This window comes from Phyllostomus discolor, chromosome 5 (assembly GCF_004126475.2).
Source record: "Phyllostomus discolor isolate MPI-MPIP mPhyDis1 chromosome 5, mPhyDis1.pri.v3, whole genome shotgun sequence".
NCBI classification, from domain to species: Eukaryota; Metazoa; Chordata; class Mammalia; order Chiroptera; family Phyllostomidae; genus Phyllostomus; species Phyllostomus discolor.
Window position 1 is genome coordinate 18115409 of NC_040907.2, and position 16781 is coordinate 18132189.

Sequence of the window (16781 nt, forward strand, 5' to 3'; positions counted from 1 at the left end):
CACAAATGTGGGACCGCCCAGACAGCAAGATGTCTGATGTGCAGTGCCTTGCTTCACAGTCCCCACCTTGCTGGGTCTGCCAGCCATCTGCACGCCCAGGGTCCGCCCACTGCGGTCTCGTGCTCATGATGCCTTAGGGGCCTGGGATGCCTCAGGGGCCTGGGATGCCTCACACACCTGGTGCCACCGCTTTTTGTGCCTCAACCCCTCTCTGCCTGGGTGCCCGACTCTGCCCTTCCTACCGGTCTGGATGAATGTGCAGTTTTTAACTCCTTGGTTGTCCAACTTCCATACAGTTCAATTTTCTGGCAATCTGGTTGTTATCTTGTTTCTAAATTGTTGCTGACCTTATTTTGGTTGTGCGAAGAGGCACAGTGTGTCTACCTACGCCTCCATCTTGGCCGGAAGTCCCATACTTTCTTTTAAATAGAGAATTATTTCAAATGTAGAAAAATAGAGTTTTGTTATAACAAATTCCTAAGTATCTTACACCAACGTTATCAACTCTTCACATTTCACCTTATTTTTAAAAATTTTTTTCAAGAAATAAAATATCAGAGATATGCTTTAAGCCCCAATGTATCCCTCTTCTCACCCATTTCTTTTCGTTTCTCCTTAGAAGTAATTGCTTGCCTGAGGTTTTAGTTCCTCAGAATTTTTCTTTACTGTATATGTATGAATCCTTAAATGGTATATAGTGTTGTCTGTCGGATTTTAAAATTGTACAAACATCGTATCAAGTTGTATATATAACCTTCTGCAAGTTTTCTCAATGTTTTGTTTTATTCATGCTGATACCTGTAGCTTTGGTTCATTCACTTTAACTATTTTTGTAGTATTTTATATTATGATATTATGAATATCATAGCTGATATTCTCCAGTAGATGGATATTTAGATTGCCTCCATTATTATTATGTTATCATTATTGTTTGCTATTTCAAATAGTGCTATGATGAACATTCTTATTCCTGCAGCCCGTGTCTCTGACATAGACTCTATGTTCATTGTTGAAAACTTGGAAGCCTAAAAAAATAGGAAGATGAACCCTGGCTGGCGTAGCTCAGTGGATTGAGCGCAGGCTGGGAACCAGTGTCCTAGGTTCAATTCCCAGCCAGGGTACATTCCTGGGTTGCGGGCCGTAACTCCCAGCAACCGCACATTGATGTTTCTCTCTCTCTCCCCCCCCCCCACTTCCCTCTCTAAAAATAAATAAATAAAATCTTAAAAAAAAATAGGAAGATGAAAACTAATATTACCCACCATAAGTTATTGTTTATTGAGCACTTGACATTGATCAGGTATAGTGTTGGGCACCTTATGTGCATTACTTTTTGAATTCTTACACCTATATATTTGGTACTTTTATGTTGTTATTGTGCAAGGAGAAAACGGAATCTTAATGAGCTTAAATAACTTAGCCAAAGGCACTCAGATAGGAAGTGGCAGAACAAATTTCTGTTGCTAAAGCCTCTGCTCTTAACATTATGCTCCAACAGTGCCCATAAGCCCCAAATCCAGAAATAATAATGGTTAGAAATAGTCTTTACTCTTAATTGGTCTCCCAGAAACAAGAGAGGTCTGGCTCAGGCCACTTTCCATTTGAAAAATTGTATCAGGAGTGCCCTGCCTGGTGTAGGACTGCCTGGTGTAGTCCTTAGTGGACTGAGTGCCGGCCTGCAAGCCAAAAGGTCACAAGTTTGATTCCCAGTCAGGGCACATTCCTGGTTGGCAGGCCAGGTCCCCAGTTGGGGGCATGAGAGAGGCAATGGATTGCTGATTCTCTCACACATCGTGTTTCTCTCCCTCTCTTTCTCCTTCCTTTCCCCTCTCTCTAAGAAATAAATAAATAAAGGCTTTAAACGATGGGGTATAATATACGTGCAGGAAAGTATAGATAAGTATAGAAAAGTACACATATCCAATTGATGAATTTCCACAAACCTGAGTATATCCACGTGGACGGAAAAGGGGCTTTATAATAAATCTGACTGACAGTAATCTCATAGGATGTCTTGGACAGGATGTCTTGATCATAAATTCTAACGGGGCAGAAAATTCTAACTGGGCAGGTCATGAAGGGTAGTCAGGCCTCAGGCCTGTCACTCTCCCCATGAAGGTATCTTTGCTGTGAGCAAGCCCTGTCCATTGTTATTGTGCATCTAGATTAACACACCTTTGAAATGCCTCTTTTTCAGACCCCTGGGAAGCATACCCACCCTCAAGGGAGCACATAATCTTGTTCACTATTTCCCAATCCATAGAGATATCCCTGCGTTGCTTCCTCCTGAATGCCTGAAACTAGTGAGACTGTTAGGCAGGATAGACAGTAAACCAAGGCAGGGAGGAGGAGGGAGACATGTCTCACCCACTAACTTAGCATCCTGAGCCTGGCGGGAGAATATTGCCAGGTGTTCCAACATCACAAGAAACACCCTGCTAGCTAGCACAGGAGGGGAGCCCTTGAAATTCTATGTATGATTTCCACTATCTGGGAGAAAGCCTTTGAAACTGTGTATTCATCCCAAGGTCTGGGGGGAGGAGGAAGTGGAGGGGGTCCACAGTGACCAAAGAAGAAGCCCGTAAAACAACTTTGGTTAATTGCCTACCTCTGGTCACTATCTGTTTTAAGAGAGGGTCCCTAGTGCTTACAGAAAGAGCCAATAAATAATTTTGGGTAACTGCCTCAACTTTAATTAACTGCCTCCTGTCACATATCTGTTTTACAACAAGATGAACAAATGGGTCTGCAGCAAGATAAGGATTCCGGCTAACAGACCCCCATACATACCTACATTTGGGTAGTCCCCCACGTAGTCCCCCCCCAGATTCCAACCCCCCCAGCCCCTCCCCCCCACACCCCAGGGAAGCTGGCACCACCTTTACTCACCAATCTATATGTAACTCTCTCAACCCCCCACCACCATAAGTCCTCACGACAAAGGACCTGTTGCTCTTCCCACCCTTGCTCTTGCTGCCTTTGCTTTCTGCCACCCAGGACTATGCCTTTCACCGCCACTTCTGCAAGGCCCCATCTCTTCCATGAACATTGTCACTTATAAACCTTGCCGGAACACGGGCTAATAGACTCGCTGATCCGTAACTCTTTACTGTGTCAGCAAGAAGAACCAAGTTTTTCCCATAACAAGACTGGGAGAGAGATGGTGGTGTTTCCTCTAGCTGATGGTAGTGGAGAAAATGGAAAGGAACTGAAATATTTGGAATATAGAATAAACGGATTTAATGGGCCGGAGGAGGTGTCAAGAATGATTTATGAGTTATTTCCTCATGCATAAAAGTGAGGGAACCTGCTTCAAAATTTTTTGCACTTACAATAGGCCCTCAATAGTTTGTTGTTTTTTTCCTTTTGGGGTGATTATACTTGAATCACGCTGCACAGTTTTCTGAAACAGCACACTTACACTGTCTCCCACCTGAGGCACTGCCTGGAGCTCAGTATATTGAACTCTGTCCTTCCAAGTCCAAAAGACCTTTGTCCCTCTCAGTACCAGGAAAGGTGACCAAATTCTTTTCCAGCGGGGCTCCAGAGCGTGGCGCATGCCCAGAGATGGCCTGTGAAGCCGAGTGCCTGGAGAGCAAACCGATACAGATCTCCACCATTTTGTCAGCCCGGACGGCTGTCCGGCTGGAGACTACAAGTCCCGTGAACCCCCGCGGCGACACCTCCTAACTCTCACTGTCCGGCCTGCTCCCTTTTTCCCCCCTCCCGGGGGCCAAAGGCTCAGGCTGCCGCTGGCGGCCGGCAGGCTAAGTAGGATTTCCGGGGGAAACTACTGTGGACGCTAAGTAGGCGGTGGCGGCGGCAACCCGGGTGAGTTTTGCAAGCAAAGGAAAGTGAGCGGGAAGTGCCTGGGGTTGGGCTGCGGCTGACTTTTAGGCTCCGGCCACATTCTTTGCTCCACCAGCGGGTCGCGGTTCGGGGGAGGGAAATGGCTCAAGCTGTGGTCGCTTCGGCGGCGGACGGGGCGGGCCGGGGCCGCCGCTCCTCCGCCCTCCCACAACGGTCCCGCCGTGGCCTCTGCGGGAGCGCGCCTTGCGCAGGCTTTCCCTCTCCGCCCCAGGCTACTTGCCCGGGCCCTTTTGTCTGCGCTGCTGTGCGCCTTTGTGCCCGTGTGTGGAGTTGCCTCCTCCGGGGCGTCCTTGGGGCCAGTCCCAGACTGGGACCTGTCCCTGGGGATCCGGTTACTGTAACTGGATCGGGTCAAAGTCCATTTTACAAACTCGTCCAGCCTCAGACCTCTGCATCCCGGCTGGGCAGAGCGGAAGCATCGGAGCCAGGGAGAGGCAGACGGAGTTTCTTTTGAAAACCTCGAGGTTATTGTCTAACTCTTAAACGTCAGCCCGGGGCGGCTTCCAGACACGAATCTCCAGGAGTTTTTTTCCGTAAGGGGACTGGCCTTTGGGAGACAAGTGAGCCCCACTCCCGGGGAAACTGGGAAGGGATAGAATTTGCTGCGATGTCGGTTTGGGGCGCCGTTCCAATCCGGGAACCAAAGAACCAAAGCGGATGGGCTCAATGGTAGAACACCTCTAGAATCTCGGAGGAGAAAAAGTGATTTATAGCAGCGAGCAGCCTTTTCATTCATTGCATGCAGAAAAAGATTACAGTACTTCATCCAGCCTCCCAGCTCCTCGCCCCTTAAATCCTTTTCTTACCTATTCTGCTTTAAAAATTCGAAAGAAAAACGTCCATAAATAGGTTGTGCTTTATAGAGAACACAGAAACTTAGTGGTTTCTAGAAAGCGGAAGGAGACTATTTTACCAGGTAATAGGGATGAAACCAGTTTGCGGGAGGAGAGGTAGTAGATTTCTTTAGTGCAACACGTGAATGTTGTGGATTTGGTCAAACTTTGTTAGTGGTAACTTTATGTATGTCCTGTTGGAAGACTGAATTGGTAGATATTCAGTTTAAGATAATGCTTTATAAGCGCCATTGCAAATACTCCTTTTGAAAAACAGATTTAGTGTTTTAAGTGTCTGAAATGAGGACAACCGGGACTCCTTTACACGAATCAGGGAAGGTCATTTAAGTTATATAGGTTAAATTCCAACCTTAGCCGTGTAGGCAAACAAAGCCCTTTGTGCTTTATTACTTACCTATTTCCTAATAGCAGTGATTTACTCTGAGAATTCCGGATTGTCGGTGATACTGTGTAGGGATAGAGGTCTTTAATGCAGTTCTTCAATTTTTAATCTGGTAACGGGTGGGATTGTGTTTTCCTGGCTGTGCTTTGAAGAAGCACTCACAGACTTGTTTTAGTAGTTTGAAAAATAATCTGAGGAACAGCAGTTGGTAATGATTGACTGTTCTGTATATCTTCAAACATGCCAGTGATGATATTTTTTTGAAAACAGCTCATGTACATTATCATTATTTATTGATTGAGAGAAAAATGTCGATTTGTTCCACTTATTTATGCATTCATTGATTAATTGTATAGTGAATATACTTGGGAGAAGTATGTCTGTGCCTACATAGAAATAAAATAATTGATCTTTAGAGTACAGTAGTAAAAAAAAAAGGTATAAAATGAGAGAAGTATTAGTCTTTTCCCAGCCCCCAGTCTTATTTCCCAAAGCTTTTATTCAGAATTTATTATTATTTACATATTTTTAGAGAAAGAGCAGAAGGGAGAAAGAAACATTGATTTGTTGTTCCATTTATTTATGCATTCATTGGTTGATTCTTCACTGGGAATTGAACCTGCAACCTTGGCATATGGGGTCAATGCTCTAACCAACTGAGTGACCCAGCCATGGCCTCTTTTCATTATGTAATTTAACTTTTGTTACAATTCTGTGAGGTGGTTGTTTTCTCATTTTATGCTGACCAATGTTAAATTTACAGCCTCTAAAATGTTCTGTAACTTGTCCAAAGTCAAAGAGTTCACCTAGATAGGAAAGAGTAGAATGAACCGTACTTAAGTCAAGTAGTCTTTCCATTACCTCACATCGATTGCAGTTACACATCATACCACCAACACCATCTTGTGATTTACTGAAATTTAAATATTGGAAAAAATAATGGAAATATTTTCCAATCAGAACAAATTGATTTATAAGGAACTGGTTTCTAGAGTTATGGACAATGTTATACTGAATGGAAGTCATACTGAACATTGGTGCCATTACTTTGTCCTATGGTGTGCTATGATTACCTTGTACCTAGGCAGAATGGCAATTTTATATATCCCTAGGGGTGGGGAAGGGTGGCCAGTTACTAGGCTGAGGTTTTGACTAATTGTTATTAAAAGGTTTATTTACTAAAAGGTTTTGAATAATCTTTACTTAAAGGTTTATTAAGAAATATACTAGAGAAGATACCATATACAGCAACTTTGGCTGCTGGAACTAACCTTGAAGAAAGAACTGAAATTCAGATACTTTTCTAGCCCCAGAGTGAAGAATCAAGAAAATGTTTTCTTTAGTTTTTTGCTTTTAGTAAAACCTTTTAATCAGTTTCAAACCTGCAGTTTAAGTCTTAGATTTATGTCAGAACATGCTGTGAATGTGACATCAGAAACAGAAAAGTACTTCCCCTCCCTTGCTTAGATTCTTTTTAGATAAAATGTATAACATGCCAATGCAATTGAGTCAAAATTAGCCTAGCCTTTTTAACTAGTAGAAGCCTGTTTCAAATCTCTTACTAAGCCATAATAATAGAAAGAACTTAAAATTTTTTTAAATTTATTGATTTGAGAGAAAGAGAGGAAGAGTGGGGGCAAGGGTGGGGAGAGAGAGAGAGAAAGAAAAGAAAGAAACAAACGTTGATTTGTTATTCTATGTATGTATGCATTCATTGGTTGATTATGTGCCCTGGCTGGGGATGGAACCCACGACCTTGGTGAGTCTGGATGATGATCTAACTAAGTGAGCGACCTGGCCAGGGCTGGAAGGAACTGTCTTCCTTTGTGTTTTTTTGCTGTTGGTCTGTTTTATTTCCAAAGCAGTTCATTTATTCAGTCAACAAACATTTAGTGAAGGCCTGTTGTGTTTGAAGTGCTGTTGTAGATCAACCTTGAGGATAAAGCAGTGAAAACAAAAATAAGTCTTTTCCGTTTGGGGGCTTATGGACTGATTAGGGGTGGGGTGGAAAGACAGAGGAATCAGAGAGGAAATAAGTGCTAAAATAAAATTCTATCCTATTTATTGTGCAACTTTTAAGGGTAACCTTTATGAACTTTTTTTCATCTTTAACATGGGGATAATTCCTCTCTACCTAGCTTGTGGAATTGTTTCCAGGAGCAAGTCGAGTGAGTGAGTGGTTGTATTATACCCTTCAAGTTCTTGTAGTCAGTCACTGTTACTATTATTATAAAAGGAAAAGGAGTATTGAGAGAAGGTTATTTATAAAAAAACAGAATGGATGGATTCCCTGGTGTAAGAGAGTCTGGTGTTCCATTATAAACTGTTTTGTGACTAATAGTCACGACTTCACATGGGCTACCATAACTCTCTGTAGATCTTTAAAAAAAATTATTGTTGTTTGATTACAATTGTCCCCATCTCTCTCCCCTATTACCCTTCCCTGCCCTACCCACCTTCCACCTCCCACATTCAGTCCACCCCTCCCCCCTTGTCTTTGTCCATGGGTCCTTCATACATATTTCTTGACTTGAGCCTTCCCCTTCTTTCCCCCATTATCCCCCTCCCCCCTCCCCTCTGGTTACTGTCAGTTTGTTCTTTATTTCCATGTCTTTGGTTCTATTTTGCTCACTTGTTTGTTTTGTTGATTAGGTTCCACTTATAGGTGAGACCATATGGTATTTTGTTTTTTACCTCCTGGTTTATTTCACTTAGCATAATACTCTCCACTTCCATCCATGTTGTCATGAAGGGTAGGAGTTCTTTCTGCTGCATGGTATTCCATTGCGTAAATGTACCACAGCTTTTTGATCCACTCATTTACTGATGGGCACTTAGGCTGTTTCCAGCACTTGGTATTGTAAATTATGCTGCTATGAACATTAGGGTGCATAGGTTCTTTTGAATTGGGCCCTGGCTGGTGTGGCTCAGTGGATTGAGTGCCAGCATGCGAAGGAAGGGGTCACCGGTTCCATTCCCAGTCAGGGCACATGGAATCTGCCTTGAAAAGCTTACAACATGACAACACCTAGCTGTGTGGTGAGGTAAGGGACCGAATGATTCTTTTTCAGTGGACAGTGAAGAAAGGGATTATTACAGAGGAAGTGATTTTGGAACTTGTTTTTGGGGGATGAATAAGAATTCATTAGGGAGACCAGTTACAATTAAGGCTATTCCAGCCAGAGGGAGCAGCTGGAGCATAGGAATGGATATGTGAAAGTGTAAGGTATGTGTCTGGGGAGGGGTGAGTAGTCTTTTATGGCCAGAGGATATTGCAGTTGGTTTTTAACACATTTTGGTTCAGATACTCGCCTCTAGAAAATTTGAGAGGAGCAGTAGATTTCAGCCCAGAAAAACTGAATAAGCAAATGTACATATAATTTTAGAAAGTTACAGAATACTTAGGTGTCTCTGAATCCTTGGAGTTGAGTAGCTGAAGAGTTATAGTGGCTGGTGAAAGGAAAGGTTGATGGCTAGGTGCTAAGAAGGACTCAAAATATTAAAAAGTTTAGGCTTTTGATTAGGGAATTGATAGCCATTAAAGGTTTTTAAGCAAGTAATTGACATGATCTGATCTGTTTTGAAAGGTAATTACTTGCTATCCTCCATGGGTTAGATAGAGGGTTTAGGAGAGATGTTTAGAAAGTAAATGCTAAAACAAGACTGAGGGCCTATTTTTATTTTCTTTTTGATTTTTAAAGGATGGGAGAAATTTGACTTGTTTGAAGGTAAAGGAAAGGGAGCCAGCAGAGGCAGATGTTGGAGGTGTGCACAAGAGAAAAGGGAGATAATAGGAAGCTGTGGGAGGAAATAGAATCTAAAGCTCATGGAGAGGTGAGCCTTGAAAAGGAAACATGGAGACAGGATAGAAGACACATTTGGAAGCTTGCAAATGTAAGTTGAAATCCGAGTAGTCACCAGCTTTGGATTCAGACACTGATCTATGTACCTTTACATATGTTATTTCATTTAATTTTATAAAAGTTCTATAGAGTTTGTGGTCATTCCCATTTTACAGTTGGAAAAATTATGGCTGAGAGAGATTAATTAAATGCCCAAAGGTACCAGATAAGTAATGGAAGAGATCTGGAATTAAGGTATATTTCCACTCTAAAACTCAGATCGTAATTTCTGCATTATAGGATCTTTTAATGTCTGATGACCTCTTTTTCTTTTTTTTAATTGATTTGAGAGACACAGACAAGACAGACATCGATTTGTTGTTCCATTTATTTATGGATTCATTGATTGATTCTTGTATGTGCCCTGATCTGGGGATCAAACCTGCAACCTTGGCTTGTTGGGATGACACACTAACCAAATGAGGTATCAGGCCAGGGCAGATGACGTTTTTTTTTTTAAATCTTCCTTTCTGATAGAATGGGTTATGTTATCTGCAGCATGTTAGAAAGAGTGGGCTAGGGGACCTCAGTGAGTGTTAGAAGTCTGGAATAGCAGTTGTGGAAAAGGTAAGGGGACCAACCAGAGATGAGCAGAAGGGCTGCTGGACAGCAGTTAGTGCCTGGCTGCGGTCAGACACAGTTTACCCAGTAGTTCGCCCATTCTGTCTCACACATTCTCAGTAAGACCCCATTGCTCGAATACTGGTGATGCAGGCCTTAGAAGACCCATTGTACTGCAGTGGAAGGCACTGGCACCATCATGGACACAAGCGAGTCACAAGTCCTGTGCTTCAGTCTCCTCATGTCTAAAAGGGTCTGCATTAGTTGATCTCTCCATTTCTAGGATTTTCATGATTTACAACCAAAAATATTCCAGGGGGTTTTAGGAGGGGAAATGTGTTTAGTGGCTGTTCAATGTTTTTAAGGAAGAGATGGTTGAAACTGTACAGCTTTCAGATTCAAGCTTGGTTTTAGTTTAATTTCTCTATTATGTTTAAAGCACAAGGAGTGTATTTTTTTTGGACAATTTGAAAATTCTGACATATCTCCGCAGTATAATGCATTTACTATATTTGGAGTCTGAATACCTGGGTTTTAGGTCCAGCTTTATCACTTCCTAGCTGAGAATGTCCAAGTCAGCTAATCTTTTACGCTTCAGTTTCCTCGTATATTAGGTAGGGATAGTAACAATTTCTTCAGAGGGGTCAGATGAGATAATGGGCGAAGAGGCCTGTGTAAACTGTTGGGTGGTAATAAGCGTGAGGAAAGTTAGTATCTCTGGCAAAGGAAAGGGGGCAGTACTGTGGTCAGTGCTGCACAGGGAGGAACGGAGCCCGGGTTTGAAGTGTACGCTCTGCTGCTGGAGCACGGAGTGGTAAGGGAAGTCTCTCGGGTGTGAACTGTCAAGTGCACTGAAGTTAGAAAGGTATTTGTGGTATGTGATATTGCTGGGTGTTTTTTCAGATATATATTTAAAATGGAATCTAATCTTGAATCAAATCTGTGCCTTAAAAAAAACTCCACTGTTCCCCTGATTGGTCTGGCTGGTTCTGTTCCTGGTCAGGGTACATACCCGGGCTGCCCGCTTGTCAACCATTTAAGGTTTCTCTCACACATTGATATTTCCTTCTCTTTCTCCCTCCCTTCCCCTCTCTCTGAAAATACATAAATAAAATCTAAAAAACAAAAAACCCCTCCATTGTTAAAGATTCTCTACATTTATTTTCCCAAATGTGCACTTGTTAGCCAGATTTCCAGGAGTATTTTTTGGATAGATGTCAACTCTTTTATTGAAGAATAGAAGAGTAGATAGCAATTTTATGGTTGTTGACAGAACAGTGCATTGCTTGGCTTGTTTCCCTGCGGATGGCTAACACTGATGGAGCCGGTTCTCTCTCACGCAGGACTCCGTGCCCTGCTTGTACCCTGCGCTTGCATGCCATCTAGTTGATAACCAGTACGCTTGATTTTCTTGATTTTCGGGACCCAGCTGCTTACTCTCTTTTGTGCACTTGGGTTGGCAACACAGTGTCAAAAATTGGTGTAAAGGATTAATGATTCATCCTTACCCTGAGTGATCTCAAAGTACTTTGTCGGTATCTCTGCAGGGCACCATTCCCTGTATAGTTTGTTCACCTCTTTATTCTCCCTACTAAACAGTACCTGTGCATGAAAATAAACTGAGTTTAAGATTCCTGTGTCGTTGCTTTCAATTTATGTAACTGTTACAAATGGTAAATAGTCATTACGAATAATGCTGCACATAGATCTTTGTGCATGTAATGCTTTTGAGAATATGAAGTTACTGGATTAGCAGCTGTTAACATTTATATATTGCTTTATTGGTGTACCGAATTGTTTGCCAACATTAATACTCTAATTTTCAGTGCAACTAACAGTTTACATTACTTGTTTATTCACAACCAACCTTACTAATAATAGATTTTAATATTTTAAAATAAATATATTTCCAGTTTAATAGTTATAAATGTTGCATACTTATTGTTTTAACATTTTAATTATTAAGAAAGTCAAACATTTTTTATATGACTGTAAATTCTGCTTTTGCTTTTTTTTTAAAGATTTTATTCATCCATTTTTTAAAAGATTTTATTTATTTTTAGAGAGGGGAGGGAGGGAGAGAGAGAGAGAGAGAGAGAGAGAGAGAGAGAGAGAGAGAGGGAGAGAAAGAAAGAGAAACATCAATGTGCGGTTGCTGGGGGTTATGGCCTGCAACCCAGGCATGTACCGTGGCTGGGACTCGAACCTGGGACACTTTGGTTCCCAGCCCGCGCTCAATCCACTGAGCTATGCCAGCTAGGACTTATTCATCCATTTTTAGAGAGGGAAGGGAGGGAGAAAGAGAGAAAGAAACATCAATGTTCAGTTGCTGAGGGCCGTGGCCTGCAACCCAGGCATGTGACCTGACTGGGAATCGAACCTGCGATGCTTTGGTTCGTAGCCCACGCTCAATCCACTGAGCTGTACCAGCCAGGTCTGTTTTTGCTTTTTGATAATTTATTTGTTTGGGTCTTTGTGATCTTAGATACTTTTGTAATCCTTTTATTATAAATATTAATTTATTTTCAAGTTTATTTTTATTTTTGGTTTGTACAGAAACCTAAATATTTGATGCCATAGCTATTCATTCTTTTCTTTGTAAGCTCTTGTATTTCTTCCATCATTAGAAAAAATGTTTCCCCATAGCTGGAGTAAATGTTTTATTTTTCAACTTTTGTTGTATTTATTTATTTTTAGAGAGAGGGAGGGAAGTAGAAGGAGAGGGAGAGAAACACATCGATCAGTTGCCTCTTGTGTGCACCACCAACTGGATCGAACCCACGACCCAGGCATGTGCCCTGACCAGGAATCAACTGCCGACCTTTCACTTTGCAGGCAGACACCCAAGCAGCTGAGTCACACCAGTCAGGGCTCAGAGGACACTGAATTAAAAGTGTTCTTATTCATCTTGAGATGCTACTATCCACCTGGGTTATTAGAAATTTTAAAATCTTCACTTTATAAGAGATCAAGGATATTAAAAAATAATAAAGTATTTTTCTCACATTAGTGTTGATGATGTATTTCATACCTTAGAATAGGGTTTATAGAGAAATGGTTGTTTTCTTTGGGTGTTGATTTTTTTTTTTAATTAAACAAGGTTAAAAAGTGGAGACTGAAACACTTTTCCTCACATTCAGTGAGTGACAGGTAGACAGGGGCAGGATTCCCAAGGTCTAACAACCTTACCCTTTTTCTTCCCCCCTCCCTCATGGATACCAATTAAAAATGCTGCCAGTAGATACTGAAGAGTTAACTGTACAGAACCAGGCATAGGTATGAAGAGTATTTTCCATTTCCTTTTACTTGCACACACCCAAATTTACCTCCTGTCCCTTCCCTTGAATTTAAGTTTGAGGGAGAGCATTATGACCTGGGATAAATTGAGTACATTTTTGCTGCTATGTATTAAAAGGTGATACAAGCCTCTCACTTCTTGGGGTTAACAATAAGACTGGGAGTTATACTAACAGTCTCTTACGTAGTCTTTGTGCTTCCATAAAATTAGGTAGAAGATAGCTGGTGTGTGGGACATCTTTGTGTGATTGGGAGAGGGGCACACCATCCTTCCACCGTAGCCACAGACCACTTAGGACCGTTCTGTTAAATGAACGTATCTTTGCATACATACTGTGACAGGCTGTAAATGAGAAGTCTGTTTCTTTGCATTAATCTTTGCACACTTTATATTTTCTTGTGGTAAAGCTTACCGTTTTGACCTTTTTAAAGTGTATATAGTTCAGTGGCATTAAGTACATTCACAGTTTGTGCAGCCATCACCACTGACCATTTCCAGAACATTTTCATCATTCCAAACAGAAACTCTGTGCCCACTAAATAGTAAATCTGCATTGTCCTCTTCCCGCCGTACCTGGTAACTGCTATTCTACTTTATTTTTTAAAACTATCTCTTCTTTGTACTTTTATTTGTTTTATTTTGTAGAAAATTAGGAGCTCTCTGAAGTAGAAGAGCAGCATTTAACTCTCTTCAGGGTACTTTAGGAATTAATAACAAAAGGTTTAATGATTTGGTAAACAAAAAGCTTTAGTATATGCTAGTGTGTGTTTTTTTGTTGTTATGTTTTTGTCGTTAGACAGGAAGGGAGGGAGAAGGAATGGAGAAACATGGATGTGTGAGAGATACATAGACCAGTTGCGTCTCACACGCCCCCAAGCAGAGATCTGGCCTGCAACCCAGGCATGTGCCCTGATGGGGAATTGAACCAGTGACCCTTTGGTTCACAGGCCAGTGCTCAATTCACTGAGACACACCAGTCTGGGGTGAATAACATTTTGATTCAATTTATGAGAGTATACTTTTCTGTACATTAGCATCATTTATTTATTTGTTTATTAAATACCACAAATACTGGATATTTTATTTTTGTTTTTATTTTTTCCAGCTTTATTGAGCTTTAATTGATAAATAAAAGTTGTATGTATTTAAGATATACAATGTGATGTTTTGATATATATATATATATATATATATATATATATATAGTGAAATGATTAACACAATCGAGCTAATTAACAACTGTCACCTCACACAGTTACTATTTGTGTGTGTTGAGAACATGGGAGCCCTACTGTCAGCAAATTTCATGTATACCGTATATTATTAACTATAGTTACTATGCTGTTCATTCAGTCTCCAGAATTTATTCATCTTATACTTTTTTATCAATATCTCTTTTTTCCCATTTCTTCCCGCATATTGATATTTTAAATCTTCACACTTTTAGCTATTCTGATAAGCAGGAAAAACCAAAACAACTAATTTTACATTGGCATTTTACTTATTAGCAATCAGGTTGAACATATGTTCGTGTTTATTAGACATTTGTACTTCTTCAGTGAATTCCCTGTTATCATTCCCATTTATCTGTTCATGTGTCTTAATCACATAACTATTTTAAAAGGTCAAGTTGACAACAAATATGAATTTTGTTTCTTTACATTTTTAGATGGGATAGAATTATATTTGGAGATTTAACAAGTAGTATTATCATAATTAATATTTGCTGCCAAATTTGTTTTTTAAAAAGATTTGCTACATTACTGAATACCGTAGCTTTTAAAAGGTATGTTTATTTTGGAGCAGTTTCTCAGAATGTGATGTAAATAATGCCAGAAAGAAACAGCTGTTACATTATTCTGGGTGCAGGTTTTGTCATTCTCACTGGTGAGGAGTTGCCCTTGCTGAGATCTGTAAGGATTTTTCCTGAAAGCAGTGTTCTTTCTAACACACTGGTGGTGTTTCCCGAGAGAACTTCTGTTTATCGATGAGCCACACCTCTGTTTTGAAGAGATGACTCATGCCCCTTAGTAGTCACAGAGGACCATGTTTAACTAGAAGGAGGAGATCACAGTTTTCCTTGAAAGGAAAATTAGTGCCATTTTTATGTCTTTACTCTTAATATGTTACATATCAATTACTTGTACTTCAAAGTAAACCGTTTTTGAGTGTAACTTTTTTTGAACAGACTTTTTAAAAAGACATTTGTAAAACTTTACTAAGAGCATGATTGTAAATCTCTTTATAAGGCTTCATTTCCTTTGTGATCCTTTGTGATAAGACAAAAACAAATGAAGCCATGAATTCATTCTATTTGTAGCTATCAAATGTCTGTGCAGAGTATTAACAAAAGTAGTTCAGAAATAGCAAAAAAAAAAAAAGTCATTTTAGGAAACTGAAGAGGTTTTCTATGGTTCTCCAGCTTCCATTCAAAATGGTGGATGATTTAGTGACATAAAAACATACATGTAGATTACAGCAATTACCCTTATATTAAGGTGGTAGCACCTGCGAACAATAGCAGGTCTCTGGAAGAGCAGATGATACATTGTCTGTTTAATTGTGTTTATTTCTCTGATGATATACTTGTAAGTCAAGTCCAAGGAATAAATGGAAATATTTTTATTGTCCCTTCTCTGTCAATGTCAGTTGGCTTCATTATCTTTTTTTTTTTAAAGATTTTACTTATTTTTAGAGAGAGGGGAAAGGAGGGAGAAAGAAAGGGAGAGATCAGTTGTCTCTCCAGGGACTGGCCTGCAACTCAGGCATGTGCCCTGAACACAAATGGAACCAGTGACCTTTCGCTTTGCAGAGCAACTCCCAGCCCTCTGAGCCACACCAGTCAGGGCTCATTATCTTGATAATGGTTTATTTTATTTTATTTATTTATTTTTAAGGGAGGGTGAAAGAGAGAGAGAGAGAGAGAGAGACATCAATGTGTAGTTGCTTCTCACACGGCCTCCACTGGGGACCTGGCCCACAACCCAGGTATGTGCCCTGACTGGGAATCGAACCAGAGATCCTTTGGTTTGCAGCCTCCGCTCAGTCCACTGTGCTACGTCAGCCAGGGCTGATAATGTTTTTTAGATATTATGTATTTTGATCAAGTGCAGAATCATGATGGAAGCAAAATCTGCTGAGTTTTGTTTTGGAGCTAAAATCAGGGAGTGGGGTGGGCTTTAACAATACCTAACAGGCCAGCCCTACTTCTCATATGGTTAAAACCAAAGAGAGAACTCTTTTTTTTGCTACCTGTATTTCCATTATTTATACATATCATATTGTACTAATACCCATTTGGTTTTTTTCTTAAAAGATTTTCTTTATTTTTAGAAAAAGGGGAAGAGAAGGAGAAAGAGGGAGAAAAACATCAATGTGTGGTTGTCTCTTGCACTTTCCTTAATAGTAATACTGGGGACCTTACCTGCAACCCAGGCATGTGCCCTGACTGGGAATCCAACCAGTGACCCTTGCGGTTTGCAGGCTGGCACTCAATCCGCTGAACCACACTGGCCAGGACTAATACCCATTTGTTGACATGACCCTTTCTTCTTCTCTACTAAGTATTTCTTCTTAAGGCTAAAAGCTATAAACTTAATCATCTTTCTATGCTACCTAACAATGGTGCTTGGCTTGTAATTGGCTCTTTACTCCCTCCAACACATGGCTTTTATCACATCTTTAAAATATCAGAAATAAGTCTGAGGAGTCATCTGGCATCTTGTTTCTGTAGCTGGACAATTTAGATCTTATTCGTCAGCCTGCTGAACTATTTTTTGTTTTTTTCCAGAAACATAGATACTATCCAGTAATTTCTGATACCCTTGTTTTTAACTCTTGTGGCTTGTTGTGGCTTGCTGAATCAAAGCAGTATTCAGCTGCTTTGATTCAGCAAGCCAGGTTCAGTGTCATTC

At 40.6% G+C, this 16781-nt stretch overlaps 1 protein-coding gene across 1 annotated transcript in view; it reads left to right on the plus strand.

Annotated features, from left to right (window-relative positions):
* Nucleotides 1-3669: 3669 nt before the first annotated feature.
* The window catches only part of PHACTR4 (phosphatase and actin regulator 4), an 81872-nt gene continuing 68760 nt past the window's right edge, over nucleotides 3670-16781 (plus strand). Inside the window, exon 1 of the mRNA XM_036025610.1 lies at nucleotides 3670-3831. The gene's annotated coding sequence lies outside the window, so the exon portion shown is untranslated. The remainder of the gene's footprint in view (nucleotides 3832-16781) is intronic.